Source organism: Ovis aries, chromosome 2 (genome assembly GCF_016772045.2).
Source record: "Ovis aries strain OAR_USU_Benz2616 breed Rambouillet chromosome 2, ARS-UI_Ramb_v3.0, whole genome shotgun sequence".
Classification (NCBI taxonomy): domain Eukaryota; kingdom Metazoa; phylum Chordata; class Mammalia; order Artiodactyla; family Bovidae; genus Ovis; species Ovis aries.
In genome coordinates, this window is record NC_056055.1 from 112112932 (window position 1) to 112135742 (window position 22811).

A 22811-nucleotide genomic window follows, 5' to 3' on the forward strand; every position below is an offset into this window, starting at 1 on the left:
AACATTCTCCAACCTAGGCTTCAACAGTTCCTGAGACGAGAACTTCCAGATGTTCAAGCTGGATTTAGAAAAGGCACAGGAACCAGAGATCAAATTGCCAACATCCACTGGATCATAGAAAAAGCAAGAGAGTTCTAGAAAAACATCTATTTCTGCTTTATTGACTATGCTAAAGCCTTTGACTGTGTGAATCACAACAAACTGTGGAAAATTGTTAAAGAGATGGGAATACCAGACCACGTGACCTGCCTCCTGAGAAACCTGTATGCAGGTCAGGAAGCAACAGTTAGAACCGGACAATGGACTGATTCCAAATTGGGAAAGGAGTACATTAAGGCTGTATATTGTCACCCTACGTATTTAACTTATATGCAGAGTACATCATGTGAAATGCTGGGCTGGATGAAGCACAAGTTGGAATCAAGATTGCAGGGAGAAATAGAAATAACCTCAGATATACAGATGACACCATCCTTATGGCAGTAAGCGAAGAGCCTCTTGAAGAAAGTGAAAGAAGAGAGTGAAAAAGCCAGCTTAAAACTCAACATTCAGAAAACTAAGATCATGGCATCCAGTCCCATCACTTCATGGGGACAAACAGATGGAGAAACAATGAAAAGAGTGAGAGACTTTACTTTCTTGGGCTCCAAAATCACTGCAGATGGTGACAGCAGCCATGAAATTAAAAGATGCTTGCTCTTTGGAAAAAAAGCGATGACAAACCTAGACAGCATATTAAAAAGCAGAGACATTACCTTGCCAACAAAGGTCTGTCTTGTTAAAGCTATGGTTTTTCCAGTGGTCATGTATGGATGTGAGAAGTGGATCATAAGGAAGGCTGAGTCCCAAAGAACGGATGCCTCTGAACTGTGGTGCTGGAGAAGATTCTTGAGAGTCCCTTGGACTGCAAGGAGATCAAACCAGTCAATCCCAAAGGAAATCAATTCTAAATATTCATTGGGAGGACTGATGCTGAAGCTGAAGCTCCAATACTTTGGCCACCTGATGTGAAGAGCTGACTCATTGGAAAAGACCCTGATGCTGGGAAAGATTGAGAGCAGGAGGAGAAGGGGACGACAGAGGATGAGATGGTTGGATGGCATCACAGACTCAATGGACATGAATTTGAGCAAGCTCCAGGTGATGATGAAGGACAGGGAAGCCTGGCGTGCTGCAGTCCACGGGGTCACAAAGAGTCGGACACGACTGAGTGACTGAACAGCAGCAAAAGCAGCTTCAGTCATGTCTGACTCTCTTGTGACTCCAGGGACCTTAGCCTCCCAGGCTCCACTGTCCATGGGACCCTCCGGGCAAGCTTACCGGAGTGGGCTGCCATGGCCTCCTGCAGGGGATCTTCCTGACCCAGGGATAGAACCCACGTCTCTGACATCTCCAACACTGGCAGGCAGAGTCTTTACCGCTAGCACCACCTGGGAAGCCCTCCCAGTGTTCACAGCAGCACTACGTAGAGCAGCCAAGACATGGGAGCGACCTCAATGTCTGTCAGCAGATGCACGGGCACAGAAGACGTGGCGCCTTCACACCACGGGGTGCCATTCAGTCATAATGAAGAGCGGAGTAATGCCATTTGCAGTAGCCTGGGTGCGCCTAGAGATTGTCATTCTAAGTACAGTAAGTCAGACAAATATCATATGATATCACGCATAGGTGGAAAAGAACGGTACCAATGCACTTAGAAAACAGAGACTCACAGGCATAGAAAACAAACTCATGGTTACCAAAGGGTAAGGTGTTGGGCAGGGACAAATTAGGAGCTTGGGATTAATATACACACTATTACATATTAAATAGATAACCAACAAGGGCCTACATACAGCACAGTGAACTCTACTTAATATCTTGTAGTAACTTATGTGGGGAAATAATCTGATAAAGAATGTATCACTGAAGCACTTTGCTAACGATCTGAAACTAACACAACATAAATCAACTATCCTCCACTTTTTGAAAAAAATCTATAAAAGGGGGAGGAGCAGGAGGCCATCACGGGTGGTTTGCAACCAGCTGGGATCACGGTCTGACTTCACCCCCAGAAGAGCCCTTGCCTGCCTTCTCCTTCACTCTCCTCATTTGAAATGAGCTGACCTCATGTTAAATTTTGTGTGAATTAAGTGAGAAACATCTGTCTAGCACTTAGAGATGATACCTGGCATGCAGAACGCAGGTGACTAGTATCACAACTGAATTTTAAACTCACAAACCAAACTCAAATCTTAGCTCAATCAAGGATGCAGGCGTTTCCAGGGCTGTAATAGGACCTGCCAGGAGCAAACTGTATAGAGCGTAGTTCCATGGGGCTGCGTCAGACACAGGGCATTGCTGGGCAGGCTGGGCGCCTGCAACACCTGCTCCTCCATGCAACACCTGCTGGGGCTTCGATCCTAAATATGTGCTTGAAGTTCAGGCAGAGGACAGCGTCTTCGAGTTCTAATTCTGCCCATGGTGCCTGCCATAATACCAGTGTCATGCTCTGAACACTGGGCCTGAACACCTCGGAGGGAGAGGTGCTGACAGATACTGGCTTTGGCTGCACTTTGCATCTGTGTCTAGGGATTCACCCAAACACCTGTCAAAGTCATGCGATAACCAGCTCTTCAGTGCAATAAAATGGGTACTTAGGAGTAAGAATTTAGAGGATTAGTTCTTTGCATTTGGTCTTAGGGGCTAGGTTTGGGTTCTTAAGAACTTGTTGTCTGGTCCCTGAAGCTCTGGCTCTAAGTTTACAGAAAATGGGGCCTCCGGAGAGGTTTGTGGAAAGTCATGCAGAGCCACCTGATCCGGGGCTGCTCTGGGGAGGAGCGGACAGGTCTGCTTCCATGGAAAGGGAAGAGCCCAGGAAAGATTCATAGCCCGTGAAAGCCAGGGCCACTGCCTCCGCTAGGGAGGAGTGAGCGGGAGTCCTCTGCTCAGCTGGGATCCGCTCTGAGGAGCCACCTGCTGCAAAAGCAGGCCATCTCGAGAGCTCCAGGCCGGAGGCTCCCTGACTGCGGGCCACGAAAATCCCACTGCCCAGCACCAAGCTCTGACCTGGTGGCAGGGTGGGCAGGCTCAGCCCCCGCCTGCAGACACCCAGATGCCTCTGTCCTGAGCACCCGAACCTGAACTAAATCCATGAATTAAGCCGTGAGCGTCCACGTGCGTGTTCAGAGCAGGACCCGGCTCTACACACCGGGCTCCTGAGTCCGGCCCTGACGACACGGGGAACTGTGGGCCGTGCTTCTCCCCCCACACTTCGCTCCAACCCTCAGCCCCACCCTCTGCCGCCCACACAGTGCGAGGACCAGGAGCAGACGGGCTGCCGTCCAGGAAGGGCCCTGCACGTGGAAAGAGGCGGTGTGGGCCGTGTGCAGGGCTGACGTCCGTGGACAGCGGGGGCCACGCTAAGCCTGGGACAATTAAAGGCTGAGACGGGACACTGCCCACTCAGGAGAAGCACAGCTCCACTCTGGGCCTTGCGACCCACCAGCACTCTGGTCTCCTCTGACCCCCTGCTCCCCAAGATCTGCCTCTTCGGATGAGCCCCAGCACCATGCCCCCGGGCCCCACGTGCAGACGTGAAAGGCTTCCTTCCCGTCCCAGGCCCGCAGGCAGTCTGGGGCAGAGGCTCCTCAGGCCATGGGAGGCTCCGACTGGAGCGGGCAGGGTGCTCGGAGGGGCTGACTCAGCCTCTCTGTCACAGCCCTGCCCTCTGAGAGAGGCAGGCTGCAGTTCCTGGGCCCCTCCTCCCAGAAGCTCACACAGACAAAGCAAATCAGCCCAGGTCACAGTGAGGACATCTGGAACTGATGTCCCTGGACACTCACAGGCAGGCGTGGATCTCCACACACTTCCAAGACTGAGCATGCAAAATTACAGATAGAACATATGCCTATGAATCATGAACAGATAAAAGTAGAAATGTTTGTAAGAAAATTTGCTGAAACCCACTGTCTTGAGTCTGTTAAAGACTCTTTCCTCTATGTCCTCTGAATCCTGACTTTTAGTCTAAGAGACAACTGCTTGTCTTAGGGCAAGTGTCCCAGGTACAGGGTAACTTGTGTGAATATCAGAGGAGAGCTGTTGCTGGTAGACAGGCCGACTTGGCTCTCCGGTTTTTGACAAGGACTTCAGACATTACAGTTTGACACACTGGACTTTGTCCACTGACGTGAGGCTTCCAGGGTGGGACTTTGTCGGCACAGCCAAGCCTGTACTCTCATGGGCTGTAAAAGGTCTGCGACCAAGATGTGCAGAGACACAGCTAAGGAAAGGTGAGTTCTAATGGGATGGGAGAGGAAGGCAGGCAGGATTCTTGGAGGAGAACTCTTGGGGTGGGTCTTGAAGGGTGAATAGGAGTTTTCAATAGGACAAATAGGGGACAAAGGGGAGATTCTAGGAGGTTACAGCACGTATGGAAGTCTGAATCACAGCTGGGCAGTGATGGAGACATGGCTAGAAAGAGCACCCCACTGTGGCAGAAAAACAACCCTGGACTGAGGCTTCCTGCTGTGGGTTCAGGGGTGCTCAGGAAGGAAGGCAGGGGCATGGCAACACCAGACCCAGGAGTGTTGTCAACACCAGAATGTAGGGAAATCATGCATGCTGACATTCTGGTAAAAATAAATTTTTGCAAAATGACACAAGAGAAGTTGACACTGTATTCTCTGGGTACTGGCACTCTGGAAGCTGTTTCTCAGTTTCCACATTTCCAGGAGGAGACGCTATGAAAGGGGAAAGCCCTCATACCTGCACGCACAGAACAGGGAAGAAACGAGTGAAGAAGAGCTGGCCTGGAGGGAACCCAGTGGTGTCAGCTGACCACAAACACGGTGTGTGGTCTGTGCCACAGGGCAGCCATGAAGGCCGAGACGCTCACCTGAACGAAGCACAAAGGTCCAGGTTACAGGCCCAATTCTTCTCAGGTTCCCAAGGGTCATACCAGTTCTGGGGGCCACAATTTATTTATTTGAAAATTTTCATTGATTTTATTTGGTTGCACTGAGTCTCAGTTACAGCATGTGGGATCTAGTTCCCTGACCAGGGATCGAACCCAGGCCCCCTCCATTGGGAGCAAAGTCTTAGCCACTGCACCACCCGGGAAATCCCTAGGGGCACAATTTAAGGGGTGAAGCTGTCTGTCTGGAGGAGGACAGGATGAGGGGACTGTCGGAAAGCCAAGTCATAAAAGCAAGATTTGTGATGTCTTGAGATGTTTACCCTGAGGACAGGACAGCTCGTGGCGTTCACGGCCACATTCAGTACTTGGTGAGCTGCCACGGCAATAAGAGAGTAGCCCCGTCCTCTGTCAGAACTGACACTGAAGCTGGAACTCAGAGGGAGGCCAGCCTGGGCTGGACACAGGAGAAACAACGGTAAACATGGGACATGGTGAGGGGAGCCTGAGGTCATAGCCAACGGCCTCACTGTGGACCAAAGTGAGTCATTCTGCGGCCCAAGACCCGTCAGCTGATGCTTAGGAGAACAGGGACAAAACCCTTCTCCTGCCTCCATCGTTCCCATCCACCGGCTCCTCCCCCGACCCCCATCGAGCGGCGCCCCAGCCCTGCAGACGCCCAGGAGAGGGCCCCAGTGCTCCAGGTGGGTCCCAGCACGGGCTGGATGGCCCCCTGAAGGGCACCCCCCCGGGAACATCAGTATGGCAGAGGGGCCACCCCGAAGAGCGCTTTCAGATCTACACTGCTACAGCATGAACTCCGTAAAGGAGCTGACCACGAGGATTATGTTTAACGGAGCTCTCATACTCGCTACAGAGAAGCCTAGCTGATTCACGACGCTGTGTCAGTTTCTGCTCTACAGCAAAGGGACTCAGTTATACACACATATATGTTTTCATATTCTTTCCCAGTCTGGTTTGTCACAGGATACCGGATAGAGCTCCTGTTCTCTCCTACAGCAGGACCTTGTTGTTGGAAGTGAAGTTGCTTAGTCGTGTCCGACTCTTTGTGATCCCATGGACTGTAGCCTACCAGGCTCCTCCATCCACGGAATTTTCCAGGCAAGAGTACTGGAGTGGGTTGCCATTTCCTTCTCAAGGGGATCTTCCCAACCCAGGGACTGAATCCAGATCTTCCGCTTTGTAGGCAGATGCTTTACCATCTGAGCTACCGGAGAAGCCCCAAATATTTCTTTGAGCCCCCTTTTCTTTGGGTGGGGAGACAAGAATACTGGAGCGGGTTGCCATTCCCTTCTCCAGGAGATCTTCCCGACCCAGGGATAGAACCCGGGTCTCCCACGTTGTAGGCAGACGCTTTACCGTCCACCCTGTACCCACTAGCCCGCATATGCCGACCCCAAGCTCGGCACCCTTCCTTCCCCACCACACTCGCTCCTTGCCAACAGCAAGTCTGTTCGCTCTGTCCCTGATTCTGTTTCTTAGACAGATTCATTTGGGTCATATTTTAGACTCCACATATAAGTGATATCATATGGTATTTGTATTCAACTACACTTCAGTGACAGATAAATTTTAAAAAGGGAAGTCTAGGAACTCGGTGCTTGGGGCACACAGGTGGAGGCAACGTCGCGTAGCGGCCAGTTTCTCCCCAGGACCCTCTGCAGTGACCATCAGTCGGGCCATGCTGGCACTGCTTCCCCACGCCCCCCATCTGCCAGGAGCCAGAGGTGCCCTGGGCAGGGAGCACAGGGCTCCCCTGAGGTCCCAGTGGGAAGGGAGGGGGTCATGCGGGTGTGTCCTGAGCGAGGGCAGAGGCCGCCCAGGAGTCACAGATGGATCATGTAAACACTCTAAGCATCTTCACTCGCTGCGGCCCACCATCCTCTCCGCCCCCACCCCGTCACTGAAGGAGCCTCACACACCCATCGGTAACTCAGCCATTCCCTTGGCTCACAATCTGAGGAAAAGGGCTGAACTGCTGACCTCAGGAGCCCCATGTCCAGACCCGGAATCGACACTTAAAAGAAGGCCCAGCCCAGGACTTCCCTCACAAGCAGTGAACTGGAGATGACACATTCATTAATTGGAGCTCTTTTCTGGCTCCCGGTAAGTCTGTTCTCTGGGAAAGAGATTACGATCTTGGTGCAGAGTAAGCTGGCCTGCAAACCGGAAGGCTTCTGCAGGGTCAGCTGGCCCAGACTTCATGTCCCTGAGCATGTGACCAAGCTCACCTCAGGCGGACTGTTAAAGTGACGCCGTTAGAGCCTCGGGTGCCCTCTCTCTGGGTCACATGGTGCCCCCAGCCCCACACTGACCCGAGTTGCCCTTGGCACGTCTGGACAATGTTCCCAGTGCGTTCCAGTCCCCCTGGAGTCCCTGTCACAGCGCAGCTGGACCTCGTGTCATGTCCCGTGGCCACGCTCAGGGGCAGGGGCAGGGGCAGGGGCCACGCTCAGGGGCAGGGGCAGGGGCAGGGGCCATGCTCAGGGCTGGGGGCTTCCGGCTACTGAGACCGCTTTCTCCTCCTCCTCATCCCTCCAGCACCACGCCCACATACTGAATAACCTGCTTGTCGGATACTGTGCTGTGCGCCTTACGTACAGTATCTCGTGTTCGTCACCCCTTTTATCCTTATCCTTCAGATGTTTGAACTCACCCGCCCAAGTCAACGCTACCGAGGGCCGGGACGGAATTCAAAGAAGCCTTTTCCGACTCCCATGCCTGTGACTACAATAGCGGCCCCAGGGGGAGCCTGCCTGCTGCGAAGGACTGTCTTCTTGCCAGTGAGACTGGACGGCGTGTGAAGACGGTGTATAAAGCCTTGTGCCCCACGGGGCAAAGCCGTCAGACAGGAGGGTGACACTGGGAGCGACCAAAGCCCCACCCGAGGGGAGGGGATGGGGGAGATGGGAGAGAAGGGGGCGCCACTCAGGCTCCATGCGGTCAGAGAGGCTGGAAGGGAGCTTTCTGCCCAGCACGTGGATGTCGGCTGCAAGGGTTGGGGGTAAACATTCCTCGGGGTGGGGTGGGCGGGGGCTCCTGATCTAGAAGGGAAAGTGTAAAATGCTCCTGAGGGCCAAGGTATGCAGGGAGGATTGTGGTCCAGGGGGAGTACATTTACAAAATATATTTTAAGCTAAATATCACATATAATATGAAGTGGGCTTCCCAGGTGGCTCAGTGTTAAAGCATCCACCTGCCAATGCAGGAGACAGGTTCGATCCCTGGGTCAGGAAGATTCCCTGGCAGAGGAAACAGCAACCCACTCCAGTATTCTTGCCTGGGAAATCCCATGGGTGGGGGAGGCTGGTGGGCTACAGTCCGTGAAGACAGAAAACAGTCAGACATGACTGAACACACACAGCACACAACAACATAAAGTAAAGAAAAAGAATCAGGGGCGCCCACCCCTCACCTCTCCCCTAACTCACACATCTGCTATTCCTCAGCTCACCTCCCAGAATCCCTCAGAAGCCTGCCCCCTGCCTCTGGTTACTCAAATGCCCTGCAGCCCACAGGCCTCCACATCTCACTCTGGCCCTCCCTCCACGTGGAGCCGCCTGACAGCTCTGAAGCTGCTCTCTCGTGGGTGAAAGGGAGGCAAATTGTCTACTGTAAGGAATTCTTTGGGGAATTAATTAACAACAAAGTGGAGGCGCCAGGCAGGGCACTTGCACATCAGAGGTTCTCTGCAGCGTCTAAATTCCGTGGGGCCTAAACTTCATGGAAAGACACTGGAATATTTAACTGTACATATGAAATCAATGCAGTGATGACTCTCAAGCTCTGAGATTACACAGACATCAAAATATTTGCATAAAGAATGACAGTTTTTACATACTTTAAGTGCAAATGTGTAAATGTTCAGCAAATCTTAGCATTTCTATTACGGAGCAATTTAAAGAATCAGAATTAGTGAGCACATGTGTTTGAGCCTTAAGGTATCTCACGATGTTTACAATTATTATGAAACAAATTTCTACTGACTCCTCAAAAGTAGACCTGTCCTTCCTCCTTTCCCTAAAAACAAAGATCACCGGGAAGTTAAGACTTTCAGTTTAGAGAGTGGAATAGAGAGCATTACAGCTCTGTGTGTAATAAGGTCTGAACACAGCTCATTAGGAAAGAATGTCTGGAATCATAACCTCTGGGGGTCCCAGACCAAGAGGCCAAGAAACAGAGAGAAAACCACGTTCCCTTGGCCACGAGGGTGGAGCACTTCTTTGGGTGACTCCCGGGCATCTCCCGAGAAAAGGCCCTACGCAATCCCATCATTCACAGGAGTCAGTGAACAGGATCTTAAGTGGGGAGAGGATCTCAGGGTTTCAGACGCAGATGAAGGGGGGATTGGAGAGCACCCCATGGAGGAGCACAGGCCAGGGCTTGGTGAGAATCTCCCAGCTGGAGAGAGGCCTCTGCCTGAGGGCCAGCATTGGAAAACACTGCGGGAAAGGCCCAGCCCATGGGGATGTGTGTCCTCACCCACTTCCGAATAAGAAACTTGAGGCCTTTCTTCTCCCCGGAGGGCTCTACCACCCCAGATTCTGAGGAACAAGGGCCTCTGTGAGATCTGAGGGTCAGGTTAACGTCTGTGACCCCTGCACATCCAATCCGTTCTCTGGTTGAAGGACTAAGAACAAGAAATAAATGTCACACTGCCTACTTTCCTCCTGCTAACCCCCATTGCCCGATCGAGGCTGAGCTGTCCACTCATTCCGAGAGGCAGAACCCTGGGGAAGCAAGGAGATCATTCAAAGTTGTAAGAAAAGCAACAGGCAGTGTGCTCTGGTTTCAGTGTCCAGGGCCAGGCAGTCAATGGATGAAATAGAAAAGCCTTCTGCCAGCCTCCCACCGCAGGGCAGTGGGTGCCAGCCCCAGTCGGGGAGGCAGCAGAGACTTTCCCAACACGCTTCCCCCAGAGAAGCCTTCCTTTCTCACAGGTCCCCCCACCTCCCAGGAGACGGAACAAAGAGGTGGGTGTGTTCCTTTAAGCATCTGCCCTAGAGACAGAATTAACCTGGAAAATCTGAGGCCTGGATGTACCTAGAGATGATGATACTAAGTGAAATAAGCCAGACACAGAAAGAGGACTATCATATATGGATGATATGCAGGATCTAAAACAATGACACAGATAAACCTACATGTAGAACAGAAAAAGACTCACAGACAGAAAAGAAGCTTGGGGTTACCAACAGGGGAAGGGGAAGGGATGGACTAGGAGTTTGGGGTTAACATGGACACACTGCTATATATATAATAGGTAAACAAGGACCTCTGGTACAGCACAGGGAATCTTCTCAATACTTTGTAGCAACCTAGGAGAAAAAAATCTGAAGAATAGATAGGTGTATATGTACATCTGAATTAGTTTGCTGTCCACCTGAAATCAACAGAAACACTGTAAATCAGCTACACTCCAGTCGAGGATAAAGAAGCCTACGTCTGAAGCAGGAAGGGGCCAGGTACCTTGAACAGGTGAGCTGAGGTCTGCCTTCCCATCAGATGGCTTCCCTTGTGGCTCAGCTGGTAAAGAATCCACCTGCAATGTGGGAGACCTGGGTTGGATCCCTGGGTTGGGAAGATCCCCTGCAGGAGGGAAAGGCTACCCACTCCAGTATTCTGGCCTGGAGAATTCAATGGACTGTACAGTCCATGGGGTTGCAAAGAGCTGGACACGACTGACTGATTTTCAGTTACTTAACTATGGATAGAGCATACAGAGTTCATACGCTATAAAGGCGCTTTTCTGCATGTGAACGGTGGTATATTTTTTAAAAAGATATTTTATATTCCATTTATATTTTACTTTACATTGGGGTATAGCTGATTTACATGATAGGGGAGTTTGAAATCTCCCACACACGAATATGCAGCAGAGTCCAGAAGTGGGGGCTGCAGACAGGCTAAGGCTGGTGGGTCAGCATCACCAAGCACATACTGTCTTTACACTCACAACCTAGGAAATGCATGTGCACAGGCTGACCTGTGGATCTGCAGTCTGGCATTTATTTCTTGATGAAAGAAACGAGAGGCTGAAACTACCCACAAGCAGGGGACATGGGAGGAACAACGAAAAAAACAGTTGAAAACCTTTCAAATTTACTGTTCATGGTTACAAGTTTCCTTGGGAGACATAATATTTTTTTCCCTCTTCTGAAAAAATAACTTGGACTAACCTCAGAAAGCTGGGTTTAATGTTTCTCATACTGTTTCTAGGCAGACAAAAATACCGACAAGTCCATATCCACAGGGGGAGAGGTCTGCAGTTCTCCAAGGCTGAATGATTCACGCTGGCAAGCATCCATCATTGCCAGAGATGCCTGATGCGCCTTCTGAGCTCCCAGGAGCACAGGGGTGGGCTCCTACCAAGGCTGCCCTCTCCAGGATCACCCTCGAGACAGAGTTGTCACTGGAAAGAAGACTAGAGCCAGGGGCGGGCCGTGTCCCCATTCACCTCTGACCTGCGTGGGAAAGCATTCGGAGCAGCTGCAGAAATGTGAAAAAGGCGACATCTCAGAGGCTCACTCACATCCTCTCCAAAGCGACAGTTCTTGAGCCTGAAGACTTCAGTTGCAAACACTTTAAAAATGAGATGAAAGCAGGAAGGTGTCACCGGGATCGCCGAACCACGCGTAAAACTGATCGGTACCTGGAGTATTTGAAAGAGTGTTCTCAATGGTTTCATGACTCAATAGATTTCTATGAAACGGCTACCATGACATCAGTCCCTCATGCTGTTCTTCCTTTCCTTCTGGTCCATGCACTTGGAGGTCTGCGTGCAGACACACAGCATCTGTCCTGAGACTTGGGTCTTTCTATCAGAAAGTGATCACGGTGCTAGTCTGAATCATAAACACAGCTATTAATAAACTGATGAGTATTGAAGTAACTTCTTAAAGTTTCTATCATTATTCCAAGGCATCACATAGCCATCTGATGCAAAGGATGCTGACACAGCCTCTGGGCGGTGAGGACATCACAGCCTCCAGACCTGGGCAGCCCTTCTCCAGCAGGCTGGCCCTTCAAGATTTTACTCCAAAATATTTGCTGATGTGGAAACAGAGCCCCTGTCACCTCTCGCCGTGCAGTGTGAACCTGAGTAAACAGCATCTCTAGCGGGGCATTACACTGCTTCTCTGCTTCAAAACAGAACCCTTGGATGATGTGTTCACAGTCTGTGCCAGCTTTGCCACCCTTCAGTTATATCCATCATGTTCACCCCAGTTTTTGTCTCCATGATTCCTCGAAGCTTCCCTTACTAAATTGATAGGACCCCCCTTTGACAAATTCAGTCCCTACTTCTCAGCAGCTCTGATGGGACAAGCTCTCAGTCTGACCGGAAACCCCTTTCTCTTTTGGCACCACTCTCTGGTGAGTCCTGTCTCGCCGGCGGTGCTCCCCGTCCCCTCCCGGGGCTGGGGAGTCCTGTCTCGCCGGGGGTGCTCCCCGTCCCCTCCCGGGGCTGGGGAGTCCTGTCTCGCCGGCGGTGCTCCCCGTCCCCTCCCGGGGCTGGGGAGTCCTGTCTCGCCGGGGGTGCTCCCCGCTTCCTCCCGGGGCTGGGGAGTCCTGTCTCGCCGGCGGTGCTCCTTGTACCCCTAGCCTTTCTGTGGCCTGTGTGCAGCTTCTAGACGAAGGCTGATCACTGGGAGCCACAGGTTGAGGGTGAGTCTGGTGACACTGATAGTTTGGTTGAATCCTGATTTTTGATTCTATCTAAAACCACACAATTGTTTTTCTTTACACGATTCCCATATAAAAATCACCACCATGTCATAAGCTTAAGAAGCTTCACAATGGAAAATAATAGTCAGCACAACTTAACAGCATGTGGAAAGTGATATTTGGAAAGCCACAATTATGATCTTATCTCAGACTTGTTCTGGAAGACATTAATAATAATTTTACTGAAAAACACTGAGGAATTTGCATTCAGAGCAACTCATCTGAATGAACATAAAATGCAATCATTGCTCTGGGCCTAGGAAATAAACCATGGCAAGAGAAAGTACACCAAAGGTATGCTCGTGTATACAGTCTTAACTTGGTCAGGATGATGAAAACTTTAAAAACACCGGGTGGAGCAGTGTTGATCATATGCCCAGAAGCATTAGCCAGGGATGAGGTTCTCAAGGGTAGATTAATGGTGATTTCTTATATGAGTCTCCTTCTCAGCTTCTTCTATTAAAAAACCAAGAAAACAAGTCCTGGTGCATCCTTCTAGAATGTTTACCGGGGCAATTACCACAGACTGCAAGCGTTCAGACAAGTGAGCTCTCACTACACCAACAAGCTTGGGACTTTTCGGTCCTTTCTGGATGCTTCCGTTTAAAGTGTTTGTCATCTTGTTCCCTAGTGTGCACATATCGTATAGCACGTATTTGTTGTATCTCTCTCTCTTTGGTTGCTAAGTCGTGTCCGACTCTTGCGACCTCATGGACTGTAGCTCGCCAGGCTCCTCTGTCCATGGGATCCTCCAGGCAAGAATACTGGAGTGGGCTGCCATTTCCTTCTCCAGGGGAGCTTCCTGACCCAGGGATCGAACCTGCATTTATTGCGCTGGCAGGTGGCTTCTCTTCTGCGTGAGACCACACGCAGAAGCTGGCTGAAGACAGTGGGAGGAAGCCAGCACACTGCACAGCTCCCACCTGGGAGGCCCAGGCTTTTCCAAATGGTTTCAACTTAGAAGAAAAAGTGCACCAAGCACAAAAGCACAGGCTGCGGTCAGCTTTGTAAACAAATGACAGGCTCGTCACGGGGTGAACACGACCACGGTCACAGCCTGCCCCCAAGTGTAGGTGGGCTGTCTCTTGCATCCCACTCCCAACTGTGGGACGGTGACAGGGAGGTCCCCACCTGACTGAGCTGCACCTCATGGCCAGGCTGGTGGGATGTCACCCCACGTCATGGCACCTGATGTGGGACTCCACGCGAACCAGAGCTGGACTCTCCCCAGCCTGGAGAGCTGTGAGGCAGCAAGCTGCCCCTGTGACCTGCTGTGGGGACGGCCTCATGGCAGGACTTCTGGAACAACCCAGCCTGCACTGACAGGGGGCGCAAAAGGGGCCCCTGCCCTGCTCTGCAGGGAAAGGAGCTCAGGAAACTGCCCTGAAGAGCCAGGGAGCCCACCTGCCCCAGCTGAGCCGCCAGAGGAGATGCAGCCCTGCAGACACCACGCCGGTGGTTGAAGACCCTGAGCAGAGGGCTCGGCCACCCCTCGCCTGTACTGTTGACCTGCAGACACCGTGAGACCACACGCAGAAGCTGGCTGAAGACAGTGGTAGGAAGCCAGCATGCTGCACAACTCAACAAAGCTTCTTTAAGGATTGGACGCATTCTCTACCAAACTGCTCCGAATCACCTCCTAAACCAGGAGTGTTTGTCTGACTGATTCGTCTGCTCCATGCTCAGTCACTGGGAGGCCTGCTAACTGCACACTGCTGGGCCCACCCTGAGGAGGGTTTCTGATTCAGTGACTCTGGGCCCAGCCAGAGACCCCGCCTTTCCCACAAGTTCCTAATGCCGATGCTGCTGGTTTGGGGACCGTATTTTGAAAACCCCCGTCTGTACCAATTTACTTTCTGGATGGTATTGTTCCAGTTCACCTCTCTAAAGCAAAAGGACTACAGTGAGTAGCTTTCAAAATATTACCATCAACAATACCGCAGCCTTTGTCTCAACATCATTTTCTCCTCGCCCTCCATCCGTCATCCATATTTTTCTTTTCTGATGAAACAATTACAAATGAATTCTGAGAATAGAACACAGTGGGGATACGGGATAAGAAGTGATGAGAAAGGGGTTTGGCCATGCCCAATACTTGAATCGTCACGTGGTGGTAAAGACACAAAAATTCTACTAAAATAGGTTCAGTCTCTGTGGCAAAAATAATTATTCTTTTTCTAGAAGTTGGAATTTTTCAGACTGTTGGGATTCCTTTGATGATATCAACAGTATCTCAACCACAAGAGGTGAATATTCTCTGAAAAGCTAAAATTTGGCATGGGCAAGCGAGTTGGCCCCCGAGACCAGGGGAGAGACGGAATGGCTGGCCGCCCTGGCACTCCATCCGCCCCACAAAGCACCCTGGCCTCTTTGTCTGCACACAATTCAACCCCCTGTGCTCTCCACACACGGGGACCACACCGCCCACACCTCCCGGCTCAGCTGCGACCCAGGCCTGCTCTCTCAAGGTCGGAGCTCGCATCCCAGTGTCTGACTCGAACCTGTGGCGTCACGTCACATCCTTCACAACAGGAATAACACCTACCGTTAGAAATAGGCCATGGGTCTATGGCTGAATCCTGATTTTTGATTCTATCTATTTTATTGTCTCCTGTCGATTTCTACACCTTTGCTGAGAGCCGGACGCAAGCAGAAACTGACCTTCACACACTTGCCCCAGGCAGGGCCCCGGACAGGACGTCCTCAGTCCAGGGGGCCACGTCTGCCATCCATGCGGCTGGAGTGAGCAGGATACTAGCCCTCCCGCCCGGGAGATGGGAAACCTCAGGGCACAGATGACAAATCGGTAGTGACAAGGGCTCTCTGCTGTGAAGTGCCTTGTGTGTGTCTCTGTCTACACATGGAGGTGACTTGTGGCAAGCAGACTTCCAGTGGACCTGCAGTCTGCTTCGTTTCAGAACTGAGCTCCGAAGTCTCCGCTTATCAGAGGAACTCAACTCGGCCCTGGTTCTCGGCGGTGGGCATCCTGCTGTGGACACTGGCTCTGGACACTTTGCCGCCTGCACACAGCTGTGGATCCTGCAGGTTCTTTGCTCACACAAACATCCAGTCCCTCTTCTGAGACCCTCCTCACAGCATCCTCATCAAAGACTCTCAACCAGCAGCCACCGTCTCCCCTTCCTGTGATTGCTCCCTTTTCCAGACAGGCTCTTCATAGCTTTACTGTCTTCAAGTTGTTATCATGTATGTTCTTGGCCTCCTGATATACCAACTTACTTCTTTCTCATTTTAAGAGACGTTTTTGAGAGCAGTTTAGGTTCACAGCCAGACTGAGCAGAACAGTATAGAGATCCTTTTGTATAACGGCTCAGCAGTAAAGAATCAGTCTGCCAGCGCAGGAGACATAGGGGACGCGGGCTTGACCCTTGGGGCAGGAAGATCCCCTGGAGAATGAAATGACAACTCATTCCAGTATTTTTGCCTGGGAAATCCCATGGACAGAAGAGCCTGGCGGCCTATGGTTCATGAGGTCACAGAGTCAGACAGGACTGACTCACTGAGCACACACACTGTCCTCCCCCACACACATGCAGAATCTTTCCCACCATCAACACCGCCACCAGATGGGATGTTTATGACAACTGATGAACCTATGCCACCGCGTCAGCATCACCCTGAGTCCAGAGTTCACAGAACGGCTCACTCCCCGGGCTGTTTGTTCCATGGGTTTCGACACAGGTGAAACGACATGTCCCCACCACTCTGGCTAAAGTGGTTTCACCCCTAAAAACCTCCATGCTCCCCTATTCCCTTCCTTCCCCGAACCCTTTATCTCTTTTCTATCTCCATAGTTTTGGCTTCTCTAGAACATCACAGAGTTGGAATCACACAGTGCCTTTCCAGACTGGTTTCTTTCATTCAGTCATAAGCATCTAAGTTGTGTCTACGTCTTCTTTCATGGCTTCATAGTACGTTTCATTTTAGGAATGAATCATGTTCCGCTGTCTGGATGGACTAGAGTTTATTAATTCTGAAAGTAATGTCTAAGCCACTGAAATAACTTCCACAAGATGCACAGGTTCCTAACATTTTTCTGCCCTGGGAAAAGAACTGCTGCTATACCCATAAACTGACCAGAGATGGAGAAAGGTTTGCTATTCATTCAGATATTTATTTCCTGAGATGTGCTCTGTGCTTAGCGCTGCTGACGCTGAAAATGCGATAATGAAACACCGCCTCTGCCCTCAAGGCTGTGCCTTCTGTGTCCCGGCCTGCTTTCTGTCTCGGGGTGGACGCGAACGCTGGCGTTTCAGTCCCTCTCTTGAAGAAGGGATTGGTCTGACCCTGGAAATCTGATAATCCACACAGGCTTTTAGAATTCCCATACGCATGCTGTGTGCTTAAGAGGGAAAGAAAGAAAATAAGGAAACTAGACCCAAGCTGGTGAAAGAGGAGAGTAAAGTGATGAGAAACAACGAGGATTTACTGGCCAGGAGGAGGCGGGGGTGCACAACTGGCTTCATTCTGGACCCAGGGCTCTCCTGGCCTCAAAGTGGTCACCACAAGGGAAAACTTAGCAAGCGGGTCTGGGGGATCAGCTCAGCGTTCCTGGGCACACAGGGCAGGAAAAAACTAAACTTGAAAAGGTTGGCTCAACCTGCGTCTTCTCTCCCGCACACAAGTCTAGGCGGCCCCCTGAGACGTTACTCTTCCTTGGGATGGTTTTGATCACATTCAAAACAGCGCAGGTAGTTCTTATATCAATAATGCTTTTATCACCAACAATGACAATCACTTGGAATCTTGTTAAGTGGAATGCATTCAATTTAAAAGCTGACAGACCATACTGGAATGAGGAAGGAACGAAAACAGCAGGAGAAAACTAGTTTGAACACACCCTTCTCAAGACAGTAGAAAAAGTGCTTTTAGGGGCTTTCCTGATGGTCCAGGGATTAGGACTCTGAGCTTCCACTGTGAGGGGCATGGGTTCCATTCCTGGTTGGGGAACTAACATCCCACATTGCCACATGGCACAGCAAGAAAAAAAAAAGTGCTTTTAAAAGGAAACATTATTAAAATACAAATATGTGCATGTATCCGTATAGAAATACATAATCTAAAATAAAATCTCAGCTGTTACCTCAGTTCTCTTTTTAAATGTTACCTTCTTTTTAAAAAAGACTGTATCAGGGCTTCCCTGGGGGTACAGAGGTTAAGACTCCACCTTGCAATGCAGAGGACACCGGTTTAACCTCTAATCCTAGAAGATCCCACGTGCCACAGGGCAACTAGGCCCCTGAGCTGCAACTAGTGAAGCCCAGGGGCCCTGGAGCGCGTGTCTCACAGCAACAGAAGCCACGGCAATGAGAAGCCTGCGCGCCACAAGCAGAGGGCAGCTCCTGCTCGCCACAACTGCAGAAAGCCAGCATATCAGACACCTACTGCTGCCAAAATTATAAATAAGTAGAAAAATTACCGAAAAAATCACGCACTATTATTCACCCAGCATCTCACAGACTTTAAAGTAACGAGATCACCTCTGTTTGTACTTTAACTAACATACCTCATAGAGTGTGGTATCCCCAAATAGTATTCCCTATACAGAGTGCGGTATCCCCAAATAGTATTCCCTATACAAAAAGATGAGCCAAAGGAATGTAGTAAAAGAAATGCTGGGCCAGGAAACTTGGGCCCCGGGCCCCGGTTTTGGTGGCGACGATGCCTTGGATTTGCAGCCATGTGCCAGGCACTGGGCTGAGGGCTTTATGTGAATGTTCTCCTCATGCAGGCATCTCAACAGTCCTGTGGGTGCTATGATCACAGCATTCTCTAGATGATAAAACTGAAGTTCAGAGAGGGTGAGGGACTGAGTCAAGGTCATGGCCCGGTGGTGGGGACTCACACTGAGGCCTGACCCCAGAGCCTGCATGTCCTCTTGTCACAAGACCCCCTCCTGCCGAGTGGCTTACGATCAGCAGTCTCCTCTTATTTCCCAGAAGAAGGGAGGCGCTGAACAAGTGACCCTGGGGTGTCTCTCTAGCTATGAGCTTGTCTGAATCCTTTGGTCCCTCACTAGCAGCCCATGAGACTAGAGTCCTGTTTTCCCCAGGACTTCAGCTTGACTAGGTTTTGTTCTGTTTCACGCCCGTGAGACATTCGGGGAGTATGTCTATGACGCCGGGATGAGGCGGCCAAGCAGGTGCCCTGTGGACCTGCCACTGTATGGAGCGCAAAGCCCTAATGTGACGGGACACCTGCCTCCTGGTCCCCGTCCCTAAACAGCCCAGCAAAGGGAAGCAGAAGGGAGGGCCCCCCGGGGGGCGGCCCCACAGTTCATCTTCCCCTAGACAGCATGGTTCTGGAACGTCAATCAGACCCTCCATCTCCCTGAGGGTGGGCTCTCCTGGATGGTCTGCAAAGGGATGACCCCCATCACTGACAGAAGTCTTCCAGGCCCAGGGCTCTCACAGGGTGGGGTGGGCACAAGAAAATAGACCCCCGTGGAGCTCACTGGCTTGTCTTCCTCCAGGAGACCCTCTACTGAGTGTGAAGGCCATGCAGACTGAGGAAGCAGCTTCCGATCCGCTACACTTGGAAACTGCCAACCCCCCCCTGTTTACCTTGCATTGGTTTTGGAAAACCCAGGAGATGACAGACAGATGGAGGGCACCTGAAGGTGTGCTGAGCATCGCAAGGCTGAATCACAAAGTCCAACTGAAGGAGCCTTTTATCTGTGGGCCCCCTGACAGGCCAGAACAAACCAAACAGGCAGAAAACAAGAAAGGCTGAAGGCTGGAGGCCCTTCTGTGGCCTTGTTCACACTCTTGGTGTAGTGGAGACCTGGGACCTGCTCCAACCTGCTCTGTTTGACCTTAAACTGCTGTCAGACCTCGGATCACACACAGGTCACATACAGGAATCGGACACAACAGAATCTTCAGGTCCGCTGCTTAGACCTCGGATCACACAGCTCACACACTAGGAATCGGACACAACAGAATCTTCACGTCAGCTGCTTAGACCTCGGATCACACAGCTCACACACTAGGAATCGGACACAACAGAATCTTCACGTCAGCTGCTTAGACCTCGGATCACACAGCTCACACACTAGGAATCGGACACAACAGAATCTTCACGTCAGCTGTTTATAGACCTCTGATCACACAGCTCACATACTAGGAACTGTATATACAACAGAATCTTCAGGTCCGCTGCTTAGACCTCGGATCACACACAGGTCACATACAGGAATCGGACACAACAGAATCTTCAGGTCAGTTGCTTAGACCTTGGGTCACACAGCTCACACACTAGGAATCAGATACAACAGAATCTTCAGGTCCGCTGCTTAGACATCGGATCACACAGCTCTCATACTAGGAATCAGACACAACAGAATCTTCACGTCAGCTGTTTACAGACCTCTGGTCACACAGCTCACATACTAGGAATCAGACACAACAGAATCTTCAGGTCTGCTGCTTCGACCTCTGATCACACAGCTCTCATACTAGGAATCAGACACAACAGGATCTTCACGTCAGCTGTTTACAGACCTCTGGTCACACAGCTCACACACTAGGAACTGTATATACAACAGAATCTTCATGGCAAGGGGAGTGGAATTTTGAGCAAAGGAGAGACTTTTCACAGCACTGCCTGGTGACAGAATGAGAGACAGCATCGTTAAAGTCTTTACCAAAATCTAGAGGGTCCCTGTGTAAAAGTCTCAAGTGTAAATGAACTAAAGTAAAATTCTCTCCTTGACACTTGTGACGATTAACACCTTCACAGACAAGCCTCTTCTCCAGAAAAGGACAGAATAGCGATGAAGTCAGGCATCGAATGGACAAATGCCACCCGGTGCGACGGTAAATACAGCCCATCCTTTAAATCCGCTTGTATTTATCGAGTGTTCACATGTGCCAGGACTGGGGCAAAGCCAAGAGCAAGACAGACGCGGCCTGTGTCTGAGAGCTCTAGTCTGGTGGGGAGACCACCCTCAGAGAGAGTGCAGGAGGCCCCCAGGCGGGAGGCTCTCCGGCCAGCCTGTGCCTCCTGATGGCAGGGCACAGGGTGTTGGGAGGGGGAGCTGGGCTTGGAGCTGGAGACGCGCAAGTGGGAAGGTGGGGGATTCGGGGCAGCAGCAGCGTGATAGAACAGGCCGCAAGATGGCCCAGTGTCCTCGCTTGTTTAAAGGAAATCCAACATCTGGCAGGAAATGACTCGTTTTGGCGCTAAACAGGGATGATAACTAACTACCCGCCCGAGTGTCTGCTCAGAGTGGGGAGGGCTGTGTGGTGAGTGAAGAGACAGGCAGTCAAGTGCAAATAACACAGGGGTCTCAGCTGACCTGTGCAACCTGCGAGATCTTTCGAAATGCTACACAGACTATTCAGACTCCTATCACTCCTCTCACTGACTTTCCCACACCCTCACTGGAAACACTCCCCTAGCAGGCTCATGTCTGGAGCATAAGACTGCCTCTGGAGACAGAACTCCTGGGGCAGGTGCATTCACGGAGCAGAAACTGCCTCTGTCCCCACGATGCTCATGGGTGTGGTCTCCCGACAACAAAGCGTTTACATCACAAAACACCTCGACACCACTGTAATACTCTCAGCACACACGCCTCTCCTCTGTGACTGCTTACTTCTCCAGGACAAACACAGCCTCAATACTGAGCCAGGGCTGGGAGAGCCAGGCCACCTCCTTTGAGGCGGAAGGAGGGGCAGGAGCTGGGTGGGCGGAACCAGTCTGGGTCAGACAGAGAAGGCAGCGGTACTCAGCAGTGGGTGTGGAGCTCAAGGAAGAGCTGGGAACAGTGCTGACTGCCAGGGTAGTGCACAGCGACCTGCGTGTAACTAATACTCCTCGCCTGCATGGAGAAGGCAACGGCACCCCACTCCAGTCCTCTGCCTGGAAAAGCCCACGGACGGAGGAGCCTGAAAGGCTGCAGTCCATGGGGTCGCTGAGGGTCAGACAGGACCGAGCAACTTCACTGTCACTTTTCACTTTCATGCATTGGAGAAGGAAATGGCAACCCACTCCAGTGTTCTTGCCTAGAGAAGCCCAGGGATGGGGGAGCCTGGTGGGCTGCCGTCTATGGGGTTGGACAGAGTCAGACATGGCTGAAGTGACTTAGCAGCAGCAGCAGCAGCATCCCCTGCAGGGCTTTCCCAGTAAAGAATCTGCCTGCAATATAGGAGACATGAGTCTGATCCCTGGGTCAGGAAGATCCCCTGCAGAAGGAAATAGCAACCAACTCCCGTGTTGTTGCCTGGGAAAGCCCATGGACGGAGGAGCCTGGTGGGCTACAGCTCATAGCGTCGCATCAGTTCAGTTCAGTTCAGTTCAGTCGCTCAGTCGCGTCCGACTCTTTGCGACCCCATGAATCGCAGCTCACCAGGCCTGGTGGGCTACGGTTCATAGCGTCGCAGCCTGATACAACTGAGCGACCGAGCATGCGCGCACGTACTCCCTTGCAGAGAAAAGTCGGTAGAGCGCAGTGCACACCGCTGTCCACACCACCGAGCATGTGAGCCTGCAGGGACCAAGCAAGCCTGCCGGGGGCCAGATCGCAGGGTGACATGCACCCTCCCCCCGGTGTCCTGGTCTTGGGGCTGGCTTTGGTGTGCTCTGGCCAACAGCGGAATGAAGTCAGCTGCTGCTGAAGTGTCTCTGTCCACTCTCTCTCTGCTGCACGATGTTCCTGTCTGCCCTCCAGGATGTGCTCCAGTCAAGCTGCCCAGGACCGCCAGGCCTCAACAAAGAGGTACCTGTGTTCCAGGGTGCTGCAGGGTGTATTACTCACCCTCAAGAAAACGGTTCTTCTCAACAAGATTGCACACCCAGCACAATCCCAGAACCTGACTTCCTCACTAGCTCAGAAGCTAGCAACCTCTATACAAGACATGAAGGCAAACAGGAACAGTCTTCTCAAGTGTCACCACTGTCTTTAAAATTTCTTCCACGTTTGGCATCTCAGAAATATGGCAGCAGCACCAGCTGGGGGGCAGCTCCCCACCACCCAGAGTTTGATTTGTATGGACACGGGCCGTATCCCCACCATCCAGAGTTTGATTTGTATGGACACAGGCCGTATCCCCACCACCCAGAGTTTGATTTGTATGGACACAGGCCGTATCCCCACCACCCAGAGTTTGATTTGTATGGACATGGGCCATATGGATTCTGAAGCCCAGGG

The 22811-nt window shown here is 51.4% G+C and overlaps 1 protein-coding gene and 1 long non-coding RNA gene across 10 annotated transcripts in view; one reads left to right on the forward strand and one right to left on the reverse strand.

Annotated features, from left to right (window-relative positions):
• PALLD (palladin, cytoskeletal associated protein) overlaps positions 1-22811 on the reverse strand; it is a 374395-nt gene that overhangs the window by 126927 nt on the left and 224657 nt on the right. The window lies entirely within an intron of this gene.
• Positions 4226-11807, forward strand: LOC121818682 (uncharacterized). Of its 2 annotated transcripts, XR_009599260.1 has the most exons (4): positions 4226-4271; positions 5867-7021; positions 7558-10393; positions 11135-11807. It is a non-coding gene; the product is annotated as an uncharacterized LOC121818682 (long non-coding RNA). The 2 variants fall into 2 exon arrangements; XR_009599259.1 differs by having other exon boundaries at positions 7558-11807.